The sequence below is a fragment of the Arachis hypogaea genome, chromosome 1 (genome assembly GCF_003086295.3).
Source record: "Arachis hypogaea cultivar Tifrunner chromosome 1, arahy.Tifrunner.gnm2.J5K5, whole genome shotgun sequence".
In the NCBI taxonomy this organism is placed as follows: domain Eukaryota; kingdom Viridiplantae; phylum Streptophyta; class Magnoliopsida; order Fabales; family Fabaceae; genus Arachis; species Arachis hypogaea.
Window position 1 is genome coordinate 89,498,906 of NC_092036.1, and position 15,070 is coordinate 89,513,975.

A 15,070-nucleotide genomic window follows, 5' to 3' on the forward strand; every position below is an offset into this window, starting at 1 on the left:
CTCTCTCTCATCTTCTTCTATTTATTTATTCATTTATTAACACTTCTCTTCACCTCTCTTCATCTCCAATCACTACCTCTATACTTACCCTTGTGTTTGGATTCTCCTTTCTTTATTCTTTTCTTCTTCTACTAATAATAATGATCCTCTTTACTATGACATAGAGGATTCCTCTTCTTTTCTTGTTCTCTTCTCTTTCATATGAGCAGGAACAAGAAAAAAAGCACTCTTGTTGAAGCTGATCCTGAACCTGAAAGGACTCTGAAGATGAAACTAAGAGAAGCTAAATTACAACAATCCAGAGGCAACCTTTCTGAAATTTTTGAACAAGAGAAGGAGAGGGCAGCCGAACCCAACAACAATAATGCAAGGAGGATGCTTGGTGATTTTACTAAACCCACGTCCAAGTTTGATGGAAGAAGCATCTCAATTCCTGCCATTGGAGCAAACAATTTTGAGTTGAAACCTCAATTAGTTGCTCTAATGCAACAAAACTGCAAGTTTCATGGAGTTCCATCTGAAGATCTTTACCAGTTTTTAACTGAGTTCTTACAGATTTGTGAGACTGTTAAGACGAATGGAGTAGATCCTGAAGTCTATAGGCTCATGCTTTTCCCTTTTGCTGTAAGAGACAGAGCTAGAACATGGTTGGACTCACAACCTAAAGATAGCCTGGACTCTTGGGATAAGCTGGTCACGACCTTCTTGGATAAATTCTTTCCTCCTCAAAAGCTGAGCAAGCTTAGAGTGGATGTTTAGACCTTCAAACAAAAAGATGGTGAATCCTTCTATGAAGCTTGGGAAATATACAAGCAGATGACCAAAAGATGTCCTTCTGACATGTTTTCAAAATGGACTATGATAGATATATTCTATTATGGTCTATCTGAGTTTTCCAAGATGTCATTGGACCACTCTGCAGGTGGATCCATTCACATAAAGAAAACGACTGCAGAAGCTCAGGAACTTATTGACATGGTTGCAAATAACCAATTCATGTATACTTCTGAGAGGAATTCCGTGAATAATAGGACGCCTCAGAGGAAGGGAGTTCTTGAAATTGATGCTCTGAATGCCATATTGGCTCATAACAAAGTGTTGACTCAGCAAGTCAACATGATTTCTCAAAGTCTGAATGGATGGCAAAATACACCCAATAGTACTAAAGAGGCATCTTCTGAAGAAGAAGCTTATGATCCTGAAAACCCTGCAATGGCAGAGGTAAATTACATGGGTGAACCTTATGGAAACACCTATAATTCATCATGGAGAAATCATCCAAATTTCTCATGCAAGGATCAACAAAAGCCTCAACAAGGCTTTAATAATGGTGGAAGAAATAGGCTCAGCAATATCAAGCCTTATCCATCATCTTCTCAGCAACAGACAGAGAATTATGAACAGAATACCTCTAACTTAGCAAACTTAGTCTCTGATCTGTCTAAGGCCACTTTAAGTTTCATGAATGAAACAAGGTCCTCCATCAGAAATCTAGAGGCACAAGTGGGCCAGCTGAGTAAGAAAATCACTGAAACCCCTCCTAGTACTCTCCCAAGCAATACTGAAGAAAATCCAAAAAGAGAGTGCAAGGCCATTGATATAATCAATATGGCCGAATGCAAGGAGGAGGGAGAGGATGCGAATCCCAATGAGGAAGATCTCATGGGACGTCTCTCAAGCAGGAAGGAGTTCCCTATTGAGGATCCAAAGAAATCTGAGGCTCATATAGAGACCATAGAGATTCCATTAAATCTCCTTCTTCCATTCATGAGCTCTGAAGATTATTCTTCCTCTGAAGAGGATGAAGATGTAACTGGAGTGCAAGTTGCTCAATATCAAGGAGCCATCATGAAGCTAAATGCCAAGTTATTTGGTAATGAGACTTGGGAAGGTGAACCTCCCTTTCTCATTAGTGAACTTGATACATAGGTTCAGCAAACCTTTACCTCAAAAGAAACAAGATCCTGGGAAATTCTTAATACCCTATACCATAGGCACCATGACCTTTGAAAAAGCTCTATGTGACCTAAGGTCAGGCATAAATCTTATGCCACTCTTTGTAATGGAGAAGCTGGGGATCATTGAGGTACAGCCTGCCTTATTCTCATTACAATTGGCAGACAAGTCAGTAAGACAAGCTTATGGATTAGTAGAGGACATGTTGGTAAAGGTTAAAGGCCTTTACATTCCTGCTGATTTTATAATCTTAGACACTAGGAAGGAGGAGGATGAATGCATCATCCTTGGAAGACCTTTCCTAGCCACAGCAGAAGCTGTGATAGATGTTAACAGAGGATAATTAGTCCTTCAATTGAATGGGGACTACCTTGTGTTTAAGGCACACGGCTATCCTTCTGTAACAAGGGAGAGTAAGTATGCAGAGCTTCTCTCAGTACAGAGTCAAATAGAGCACCCACAGTCAAACTCTAAGTTTGGTGTTAGAAGGCCACAACCAAACTCTAAGTTTGGTGTTGAATCCCCACAACCAAACTCTAAGTTTGGTGTTGGGACTATACAACATTGACCTGATCACCTGTGAGGCTCCATGAGAGCGCACTGTCAACCTATTGACATTAAAGAAGCACTTATTGGGAGGCAACCCAATTTTTATTTATCTAATTTTATTTTTTATTTTATTGTTCTTTTATGTTTTATTAGGTTCATGATCATGTGGAGTCACAAAAAAAAATATATTAAAATTAAAAATAGAATAAAAAATAGCAGAAGAAAAATACACCCTGGAGGAAGGACTTACTGGCGTTTAAACGCCAGTAAGGAGCATCTGGCTGGCGTTCAACGCCAGAACAGAGCATGGATCTAGCACTGAACGCCAGAAACAAGCAACATCCTGGCGTTCAAACGCCAGGAATGCACCATGAGGAGAGCTGGTGCTGAACGCCAGAAACAAGCATGGAACTGGCGTTCAACGCCAGAAACATGCTGCACATTGGCGTTGAACACCCAGAACATGCATCACTTCGGCGTTTGAATGCCAGAATTGCATGCAAAGGCATTTTACATGCCTAATTGGTGCAAGGATATAAATCCTTGACACCTCAGGATCTGTGGACCACACAGGATCACCTCAGGATCTGTGGACCCCACAGGATCCCCACCTACCATATTCTCTCCTCTTCTCAACATTCATCCTCTCTTTCCAATAAACACTCTTCCCTAAAACCCTTCACCAATCATCTCAATCTCTCTTCCCAATTACCCCCTTCACCACTCACATCCATCCACTCTTCCCCATAAACCCCACCTACCTTCAAAATTCAAATTTCTTTCCCACCCAAACCCACCCTAAATGGCTGAACCTACTCCTTCTCCCCTCACTATATAAACCCTTCCATTCTCCTTAATTTTCACACAACACAACCCCCTCTTCTATACCTTGGCCGAATACACCTCCCCTACTCTCCTCCATATTTTCTCTTCTTCTTCTTCTTTTCTTTCTTCCCTTGCTCGAGGGCGAGCAATATTTTAAGTTTGGTGTGGTAAAAGCATAAGATTTTTGTTTTTCCATTACCATTGATGGCACCTAAGGTCGGAGAAACCTCTAGAAAAGGGAAAGGGAAGACAAAAGCTTCAACCTCCGCGTCATGGGAGATGGAAAGATTCATCTCCAAGGCCCATCAAGACCACTTCTATGATGTTGTGGCCAAGAAGAAGGTGATCCCCGAGGTCCCTTTCAAACTCAAGAAAAATGAGTATCCGAAAATCCGACATGAGATCCAAAGAAGAGGTTTGGAAGTTTGGTGCACGAAATTGTGATCAATACTTTTCACAACTCAAATAATCCCCGGTGATGAAACCAAAAACTTGGTGTTCAATACCATGGCATAAACACAACTTCGCACAACTAACCAGCAAGTGTACTGGGTCGTCCAAGTAATAAACCTTACGCGAGTAAGGGTCGATCCCACAGAGATTGTTGGTATGAAGCAAGCTATGGTCACCTTGTAAATCTTAGTCAGGCAAACTCAAATGGATATGGTGATATACGAATAAAACATAAAGATAAAGATAGAGATACTTATGTAATTCATTGGTAGGAACTTCAGATAAGCGTATGAAGATGCTGTCCCTTCCATCTCTCTGCTTTCCTACTGTCTTCATCCAATCCTTCTTACTCCTTTCCATGGCAAGCTTAAGCAAGGGTTTCACCGTTGTCAGTGGCTACCTCTCATCCTCTCAGTGGAAATGTTCAACGCACCCTGTCACGGCACGGCTATCCATCTATCGGTTCTCGATCAGGCCGGAATAGAATCCAGTGATTCTTTTGCGTCTGTCACTAACGCCCCGCCTTCAGGAGTTTGAAGCACGTCACAGTCATTCAATCATGGAATCCTACTCAGAATACCACAGACAAGGTTAGACCTTCCGGATTCTCTTGAATGCCGCCATCAGTTCTAGCCTATACCACGAAGACTCTGATCTCACGGAATGGCTGGCTCATTTGTCAGGCGAGCACTCGCTTGTCAGGCGATCAACCATGCATCGTGTATCAGGAATCCAAGAGATATTCACCCAATCGAAGGTAGAACGGAGGTGGTTGTCAGTCACACGTTCATAGGTGAGAATGATGATGAGTGTCACGGATCATCACATTCATCAAGTTGAAGAACAAGTGATATATTAGAACAAGAACAAGCGGAATTGAATAGAAGAACAATAGTAATTGCATTAATACTCGAGGTACAGCAGAGCTCCACACCTTAATCTATGGTGTGTAGAAACTCCACCGTTGAAAATACATAAGAACAAGGTCTAGGCATGGCCGAATGGCCAGCCTCCCAATGATCTAAGATAGCATCAGAACAAAGATAACTACCCAGATATGATCTAAGAACTAGATGTCCAAAGATGAAAATACAATAGTAAAAGGGTCCTATATAGAGAGAACTAGTAGCCTAAGGTTTACAGAGATGAGTAAATGACATAAAAATCCACTTCCGGGCCCACTTGGTGTGTGCTTGGGCTGAGCAATGAAGCATTTTCGTGTAGAGACTCCTCTTGGAGTTAAACGCCAGCTTTTATGCCAGTTTGGGCGTTTAACTCCCATTCTTGTGCCAGTTCCGGCGTTTAACGCTGGGAATTCTGAGGGTGACTTTGAACGCCGGTTTGGGCCATCAAATCTTGGGCAAAGTATGGACTATCATATATTGCTGGAAAGCCCAGGATGTCTACTTTCCAACGCCGTTGAGAGCGCGCCAATTGAGCTTCTGTAGCTCCAGAAAATCCACTTCGAGTGCAGGGAGGGCAGAATCCAACAGCATCTGCAGTCCTTTTCAGTCTCTGAATCAGATTTTTGCTCAGGTCCCTCAATTTCAGCCAGAAAATACCTGAAATCACAGAAAAACACACAAACTCATAGTAAAGTCCAGAAAAGTGAATTTTAACTAAAAACTAATAAAAATATACTAAAAACTAACTAGATCATACTAAAAACATAACAAAAACAATGCCAAAAAGCGTACAAATTATCCGCTCATCACAACACCAAACTTAAATTGTTGCTTGTCCTCAAGCAATTGAAAATCAAATAAGATAAAAAGAAGAGAATATGGAATGAATTCCAAAAACATCTATGAAGATCAGTATTAATTAGATGAGCGGGGCTTTTAGCTTTTTGCCTCTGAACAGTTTTGGCATCTCACTCTATCCTTTGAAATTCAGAATGATTGGCTTCTTTAGGAACTCAGAATCCAGATAGTGTTATTGATTCTCCTAGTTAAGTATGATGATTCTTGAACATAGCTACTTATTGAGTCTTGGCCGTGGCCCAAAGCACTCTGTCTTCCAGTATTACCACCGGATACATACATGCCACAGACACATAATTGGGTGAAACTTTTCAGATTGTGACTCAGCTTTGCTAGAGTCCCCAACTAGAGGTGTCCAGGGTTCTTAAGCACACTCTTTTTGCCTTGGATCACAACTTTATTTCTTTCTTTTTCTTTCTTTCTTTTTCTCTCTTTTTCGATTTTTTTTGTATTCACTGCTTTTTCTTGCTTCAAGAATCATTTTTATGATTTTTCAGATCCTCAGTAACATGTCTCCTTTTTCATCATTCTTTCAAGAGCCAATATTCGTGAACCACAAATTCAAAAGACATATGCACTGTTTAAGCATACATTCAGAAAACAAAAGTATTGCCACCACATCAAAATAATTAAACTGTTATAAAATTCAAAATTCATGCAATTCTTTTCTTTTTCAATTAAGCACATTTTTCATTCAAGAAAGGTGATGGATTCATAGGACATTCATAACTTTAAGGCATAGACACTAAGACACTAATGATCACAAGACACAAACATAGATAAACATAAGCACTAAAATTCGAAAAAACAGAGAAATAAAGAACAAGGAGATTAAAGAACGGGTCCACTTTAGTGATGGCGGCTTGTTCTTCTTCTTGAAGATCCTATGGAGTGCTTGAGCTCCTCAATGTCTCTTCCTTGTCTTTGTTGCTCCTCTCTCATGATTCTTTGATCTTCTCTAATTTCATGGAGGAGGACAGAGTGTTCTTGGTGCTCCACCCTTAGTTGTCCCATGTTGGAACTCAATTCTCCTAAGGAGGTGTTTAGTTGCTCCCAATAGTTTTGTGGAGGAAAGTGCATCCCTTGAGGAATCTCAGGGATCTCATGATGAGTGGGGTCTCTTGTGTGCTCCATCTTCTTCTTAGTGATGGGCTTGTCCTCATCAATGGGGATGTCTCCCTCTATGTCAACTCCAACTGAATAACAGAGGTGACAAATGAGGTGAGGAAAGGCTAACCTTGCTAAGGTAGAGGACTTGTCCGCCACCTTATAAAGTTCTTGAGATATAACCTCATGAACTTCTATTTCTTCTCCAATCATGATGCTATGAATCATGATAGCCCGGTCTATGGTAACTTCGGACCGGTTGCTAGTGGGAATGATTGAGCGTTGAATAAACTCCAACCATCCTCTAGCCACGGGCTTGAGGTCATGCCTTCTCAATTGAACCGGCTTCCCTCTTGAATCTCTCTTCCATTGGGCGCCCTCTTCACATATGACTGTGAGGACTTGGTCCAACCTTTGATCAAAGTTGACCCTTCTAGTGTAAGGGTGTTCGTCTCCTTGCATCATGGGCAAGTTGAATGCCAACCTTACATTTTCCGGACTAAAAACCAAGTATTTCCCCCGGACCATAGTAAGCCAATTCTTTGGATCCGGGTTCATACTTTGGTCATGGTTCTTGGTGATCCATGCATTGGCATAGAACTCTTGAACCATCAAGATTCCGACTTGTTGAATGGGGTTGGTAAGAACTTCCCAACCTCTTCTTCGGATCTCATGTCGGATCTCCGGATATTCACTCTTTTTGAGTGAAAAAGGGACCTCGGGGATCACCTTCTTCAAGGCCACAACTTCATAGAAGTGGTCTTGATGCACCCTTGAGATGAATCTTTCCATCTCCCATGACTCGGAGGTGGAAGCTTTTGCCTTCCCTTTCCTCTTTCTAGAGGTTTCTCCGGCCTTAGATGCCATAAATGGTTATGGAAAAACAAAAAGCAATGCTTTTACCACACCAAACTTAAAATGTTTGCTCGTCCTCGAGCAAAAGAAGAAAGAAGAGAGTAGAAGAAGAAGAAATGAGGAAGAAGGGAATGGCTTTGTGTTCGGCCAAAGAGGGGAGAAGTGGTGTTTACGTTGTGTGAAAATGAAGGAGTGAAGGAGGGTTTATATAGGAGTGGGGAAAGGGTAGGGTTCGGTTAATTGAGGGTGGGTTTGGGTGAGAAAGTGGTTTGAATTTGAAAGGTGAGGTAGGTGGGGTTTTGTGAAGGATGGATGTGAGTGGTGAAGAGAAAGATGGGTTTTGATAGGTGAAGGGTTTTTGGGGAAGAGGTGTTGAGGTGATTGGTGAATGGGTGAAGAAGAGAGAGAGTGGTGGGGTAGGTAGGGATCCTGTGGGGTCCACAGATCCTGAGGTGTCAAGGAAAAGTCATCCCTGCACCAAATGGCATGCAAAAATGCATTTTTAGCCATTTCTGGCGTTAAACGCCGGGCTGGTGCCCATTTCTGGCGTTTAACGCCAGCTTCTTGCCCTTTTCTGGCGTTTAACGCCAGTCTGGTGCCCCTTTCTGGCGTTAAACGCCCAGAATGGTGCCAGACTGGGCGTTAAACGCCCAACAGCTAGCCTTACTGGCGTTTAAACGCCAGCACGCTCTCCTCCAGGGTGTGCTGTTTTTCTTTCTGCTTTTCATTCTGTTTTTGCTTTTTTCATTGATTTTGTGACTTCTCATGATCATCAACCTACAAAAAATATAAAATAACAAAGAAAAATAGTCAAAATATAACATTGGGTTGCCTCCCAACAAGCGCTTCTTTAATGTCAGTAGCTTGATAGTGGGCTCTTATGGAGCCTCAGAAATGCTCAGAGCCATGTTGGAACCTCCCAACACCAAACTTAGAGTTTGAATGTGGGGGTTCAACACCAAACTTAGAGTTTGGTTGTGGCCTCCCAACACCAAACTTAGAGTTTGACTGTGGGGGCTCTGTTTGGCTCTGTTTTGAGAGAAGCTCTTCATGCTTCCTCTCTATGGTGATAGAGGGATATCCTTGAGCCTTAAACACAAAGGATTCTTCATTCACTTGAATGATCAACTCTCCTCTATCAACATCAATCATAGCCTTTGCTGTGGCTAGGAAGGGTCTGCCAAGGATGATGGATTCATCCATGCACTTCCCAGTCTCTAGGACTATGAAATCAGTAGGGATGTAATGGTCTTCAACCTTTACCAGAACATCCTCTACAAGTCCATAAGCCTGTTTTCTTGAGTTGTCTGCCATCTCTAGTGAGATTTTTGCAGCTTGTACCTCAAAGATCCCTAGCTTCTCCATTACAGAGAGAGGCATGAGGTTTACACTTGACCCTAAGTCACACAAGGCCTTCTTGAAGGTCATGGTGCCTATGGTACAAGGTATTGAAAACTTCCCAGGATCCTGTCTCTTTCGAGGCAGTTTCTGCCTAGACAAGTCATCCAGTTCTTTGGTGAGCAAAGGAGGTTCATCCTCCCAAGTCTCATTTCCAAATAACTTGTCATTTAGCTTCATGATTGCTCCAAGGTATTTAGCAACTTGCTCTTCAGTGATATACTCATCCTCTTCAGAGGAAGAATACTCATCAGAGCTCATAAATGGCAGAAGTAAGTCCAATGGAATCTCTATGGTCTCATTTTGAGCCTCAGATTCCCATGGTTCCTCATTGGGGAACTCATTGGAGGCCAGTGGACGTCCATTGAGGCCTTCCTCAGTGGCGTTCACTGCCTCTCTTTCCTCTCCAAATTCGGCCAAGTTGATGGCTTTGCACTCTCCTTTTGGATTTTCTTCTGTATTGCTTGGGAGAGTACTAGGAGGGAGTTCAGTAATTTTCTTGCTCAGCTGACCCACTTGTGCCTCCAAGTTTCTAATGGAGGACCTTGTTTCAGTCATGAAACTTTGAGTGGTTTTGATTAGATCAGAGACCATGGTTGCTAAGTCAGAGGTATTCTGCTTAGAACTCTCTGTCTGTTGCTGAGAAGATGATGGAAAAGGCTTGCTATTGCTAAACCTGTTTCTTCCACCATTATTATTGTTGAAACCTTGTTGAGGTCTCTGTTGATCCTTCCATGAGAGATTTGGATGATTTCTCCATGAAGGATTATAGGTGTTTCCATAGGATTCTCCCATGTAATTCACCTTTTCCATTGAAGGGTTCTCAGGATCATAAGCTTCTTCCTCAGATGAAGCCTCCTTAGTACTGCTTGGTGCATTTTTCATTCCAGACAGACTTTGAGAAATCATATTGACTTGTTGAGTCAATATTTTGTTCTGAGCCAATATGGCATTCAGAGTGTCAATCTCAAGAACTCCTTTCTTCTGACTAGTCCCATTGTTCACAGGATTTCTTTCAGAAGTGTACATGAATTGGTTATTTGCAACCATTTCAATTAGCTCTTGAGCTTCTGTAGGTGTCTTCTTCAGATGAAGAGATCCTCCAGCAGAGCTATCCAAAGACATTTTGGATAGTTCAGAGAGACCATCATAGAAAATTCCAATGATGCTCCATTCAGAAAGCATGTCAGAGGGACACTTTCTGATTAATTGTTTGTATCTTTCCCAAGCTTCATAGAGGGATTCTCCTTCCTTCTGTCTGAAGGTTTGGACTTCCACTCTAAGCTTACTCAATTTTTGAGGTGGAAAGAACTTTGCCAAGAAGGCATTGACTAGCTTTTCCCAAGAGTCCAGGCTTTCTTTAGGTTGAGAGTCCAACCATGTCCTAGCTCTGTCTCTTACAGCAAAAGGGAATAGCATAAGTCTATAGACCTCAGGGTCAACCCCATTAGTCTTGACAGTGTCACAGATTTGCAAGAATTCAGCTAAAAACTGATGAGGATCTTCCAATGGAAGTCCATGGAACTTGCAATTCTGTTGCATTAGAGAAACTAATTGAGGCTTAAGCTCAAAGTTGTTTGCTCCAATGGCAGGGATAGAGATGCTTCTCCCATAGAAGTCGGGAGTAGGTGCAGTAAAGTCACCCAGCACCTTCCTTGCATTGTTGGCATTGTTGTTGTTTTCGGCTGCCATGTGTTCTTCTTCCTTGAAGATTTCTGTTAGGTCCTCTACAGAGAGTTGTGCTTTGGCTTCTCTTAGCTTTCTCTTCAAGGTCCTTTCAGGTTCAGGATCAGCCTCAACAAGAATGCTTTTGTCCTTGCTCCTGCTCATAAGAAAGAGAAGGGAACAAGAAAAAGTGGAATCCTCTATGTCACAGTATAGAGATTCTTTTAGGTGTCAGAGGAAAAGAAAAGTAGAAGACAGAAGTAGAAAATTCGAACTTATCAAAGAATATGGAGTTCAAATTTTGCATTAAGGAATAGTGTTAGTCCATAAACAGAAGGATGTGAGAAGAAGGGAAGTAATTTTCGAAAATTAAGTAAAAGATTTTGAAAACATTTTTGAAAAACACTAATTGATTTTCGAAAATGAAAGTGGAAAAGAAATCAAGTGATTTTTGAAAAAGATTTTGAAATTAGAAATAAAAAAGATTTGATTGAAAACTATTTTGAAAAAGATGTGGTTAAGAAGATATGATTAGTTTTAAAAAGATGTGATTGAGAAGATATGATTTGAAAAACATTTTTAAAAAGATTTGATTTTGAAAATTAAAAACTTGGCTAACAAGAAAAGATATGATTCAAACATTAAACCTTTCTCAACAGAAAAGGCAACATACTTGAAATGTTGAATCAAATCATTAATTGATAGCAAGTATTTTTTTAAAAATAGAAAGAAATTGATTTTGAAAACATATGATTGAAAAGATATGATTTGAAAAAGATTTGATTTTGAAAAAGTTTGAAAATTGAAAAAAAATCTGCATTAAAAACAAAATCTTCTCTCTTGTGCCATCCTGGCGTTAAACGCCCAGAATGGTGCACATTCTGGCGTTTAACGCCCAAAACTCTACCCTTTTGGGCGTTAAACACCCAACCAGGCACCCTGGCTGGCGTTTAAACACCAGTCTGTCCTTCTTCACTGGGCGTTTTGAACGCCCAGCTTTTTCTGTGCAAGACACCAAACTTAGCAGTTTGTATACTACTGACACTAATGAGAATGCATATGAGACACACAAAATACTCAAGTCAAGAGAATTTAAAGATTAGAGTAAGAAATCATCAAGAACAACTTGAAGATCCTTAAGACACATGAATGAATGCAAGAAGAACAGAAACATGCAATTGACACCAAACTTAGAATGAAACACTAGACTCAAGCAAGAAATATTTTTGGATTTTATGATTTTGTAAATTTTTTTGGATTTTTCGAAAATTAAGTGGAAAAGAAAATAAAAGTATCAAAATTCTTAATGAAAATTCCAGGAATCATGCAATGTTTAGTCTAAGACTCCGGTCCAGGAATTAGACATGGCTTCACAGCCAGCCAAGCTTTCAAGGAAAGCTTCGGTCCAAAACACTAGACATGGCCAATGGCCAGCCAGCCTTAGCAGATCACTGCTCCAAAAGCAAGATTGATAGAAATCAACAAGCTTTTGTGATGATAAGTTGAAACCTCGGTCCAATGAAATTAGACATGGCCTCTCAGCCAGCCAGACTTCAACAAATCATCATGAAACTCTAGAATTCATCTTCAAGAATTCCGAAAAAAAAAATACCTAATCAAAGCAACAAGATGAACCGTCAGTTGTCCAAACTCAACAATCCCCGGCAACGGCGCCAAAAACTTGGTGCACGAAATTGTGATCAATACTTTTCACAACTCAAATAATCCCCGGTGATGAAACCAAAAACTTGGTGTTCAATACCATGGCATAAACACAACTTCGCACAACTAACCAGCAAGTGTACTGGGTCGTCCAAGTAATAAACCTTACGCGAGTAAGGGTCGATCCCACAGAGATTGTTGGTATGAAGCAAGCTATGGTCACCTTGTAAATCTTAGTCAGGCAAACTCAAATGGATATGGTGATATACGAATAAAACATAAAGATAAAGATAGAGATACTTATGTAATTCATTGGTAGGAACTTCAGATAAGCGTATGAAGATGCTGTCCCTTCCGTCTCTCTGCTTTCCTACTGTCTTCATCCAATCCTTCTTACTCCTTTCCATGGCAAGCTTAAGCAAGGGTTTCACCGTTGTCAGTGGCTACCTCCCATCCTCTCAGTGGAAATATTCAATGTACCCTGTCACGGCATGGCTATCCATCTGTCGGTTCTCGATCAGGCCGAAATAGAATCCAGTGATTCTTTTGCGTCTGTCACTAACGCCCCGCCTTCAGGAGTTTGAAGCATGTCACAGTCATTCAATCATGGAATCCTACTCAGAATACCACAGACAAGGTTAGACCTTCCAGATTCTCTTGAATGCCGCCATCAGTTCTAGCCTATACCACGAATACTCTGATCTCACGGAATGGCTGGCTCGTTTGTCAGGCGAGCACTCGGTTGTCAGGCGATCAACCATGCATCGTGTATCAGGAATCCAAGAGATATTCACCCAATCGAAGGTAGAACGGAGGTGGTTGTCAGTCACACGTTCATAGGTGAGAATGATGATGAGTGTCACGGATCATCACATTCATCAAGTTGAAGAACAAGTGATATCTTAGAACAAGAACAAGCGGAATTGAATAGAAGAACAATAGTAATTGCATTAATACTCGAGGTACAGCAGAGCTCCACACCTTAATCTATGGTGTGTAGAAACTCCACCGTTGAAAATACATAAGAACAAGGTCTAGGCATGGCCGAATGGCCAGCCTCCAAATGATCTAAGATAGCATCAGAACAAAGATAACTACCCAGATATGATCTAAGAACTAGATGTCCAAAGATGAAAATACAATAGTAAAAGGGTCCTATATATAGAGAACTAGTAGCCTAAGGTTTACAGAGATGAATAAATGACATAAAAATCCACTTCCGGGCCCACTTAGTGTGTGCTTGGGCTGAGCAATGAAGCATTTTCATGTAGAGACTCCTCTTGGAGTTAAACGCCAGCTTTTATGCCAGTTTGGGCGTTTAACTCCCATTCTTGTGCCAGTTCCGGCGTTTAACGCTGGGAATTCTGAGGGTGACTTTGAACGCCGGTTTGGGCCATCAAATCTTGGGCAAAGTATGAACTATCATATATTGCTGGAAAGCCCAGGATGTCTACTTTCCAACGCCGTTAAGAGGGCGCCAATTGGGCTTCTGTAGCTCCAGAAAATCCACTTCGAGTGCAGGGAGGTCAGAATCCAACAGCATCTGCAGTCCTTTTCAGTCTCTGAATCAGATTTTTGCTCAGGTCCCTCAATTTCAGCCAGAAAATACCTGAAATCATAGAAAAACACACAAACTCATAGTAAAGTCCAGAAAAGTGAATTTTAACTAAAAACTAATAAAAATATACTAAAAACTAACTAGATCATACTAAAAACATAACAAAAACAATGCCAAAAAGCGTACAAATTATCCGCTCATCAATGTTCTAACCAATCCCATCCAACACGTCGGAATCCTAATGGTCCAAGAATTCTATGCCAATGCATGAATCACTAGGAACCATGATCAAAGTATGAACCCGAATCCAAAGAACTATCTTACAATGGTTCGGGGAAAATACTTAGATTTTAGTCCGGAAAATGTGAGTTTGGCGGTCAACTTGCCCATGATGCAAGGAGATGCACACCCCTACAGAAGAAGGGTCAACTTTGATCAAAGGTTGGACCAAGTCCTTAGGGACATATGTGTTGAAGGAGCTCAATGGAAAAGAGACTCCAAAGGCAAGCCAGTTCAATTAAGAAGACTGGACCTCAAGCTTATGGCTAGAGGATGGTTGGAGTTCATCCAACGCTCCCTCATCCCCACTAGCAACCGATCTGAAGTTACTGTGGATCGGGCCATCATGATTCATAGCATCATGAATAGAGAGAAAGTAGAAGTTCATGAAGTCATCTGTCATGAATTCTACAAAATAGCCGATAAGCCCTCTATCATTCTCCATGAAATTAGAGAAGATCAAAGAGCAATGAGGGAGGAGCAATAAAGGCAAGGAAGGAAAATAGAAGAGCTTAAGGACATCATTGGTCCTTCAAGAAGAAGACGCCACTAAGGTGGATTCATTCCTTGTTCTTATTTTTTCTGTTTTTCGTTTTTATCTATGTTTTGTGTCTCTACTTCATGATCATTAGTATGTAGTAACTATGTCTTAAAGCTATGAATAAATTTCATAAATCTTTCACCTCTCTTAAACGAAAAATGTTTTTAATTCAAAAGAACAAGAAGTACATAAATTTCGAAAATTGTCCATGAATTTAGTTTAATTATATTGATGTGGTGACAATACTTTTTGTTTTCTAAATGAATGCTTAAACAGTGCATATTTTTGATCTTGTTGTTTATGAATGTTAAAATTGTTGGCTCTTGAAAGAATGATGAAAAAGAGAAATGTTATTGATGATCTGAAAAATCATAAAATTGATTCTTGAAGCAAGAAAAAGCAGTGAATAGCAAAAGCTTGCGAAAAAAAAGTGGCGAAAAAAATTTAGAAAGCAAAAAA

The 15,070-nt window shown here is 40.7% G+C and overlaps 1 non-coding gene across 1 annotated transcript; it reads right to left on the reverse strand.

Moving 5' to 3' along the window:
- Positions 1–738: 738 nt before the first annotated feature.
- LOC112715667 (small nucleolar RNA R71) lies at positions 739–842 on the reverse strand. Its single transcript, XR_003159899.1, has one exon. It is a non-coding gene; the product is annotated as a small nucleolar RNA R71 (small nucleolar RNA).
- Between the last annotated feature and the right edge of the window lie 14,228 nt (positions 843–15,070).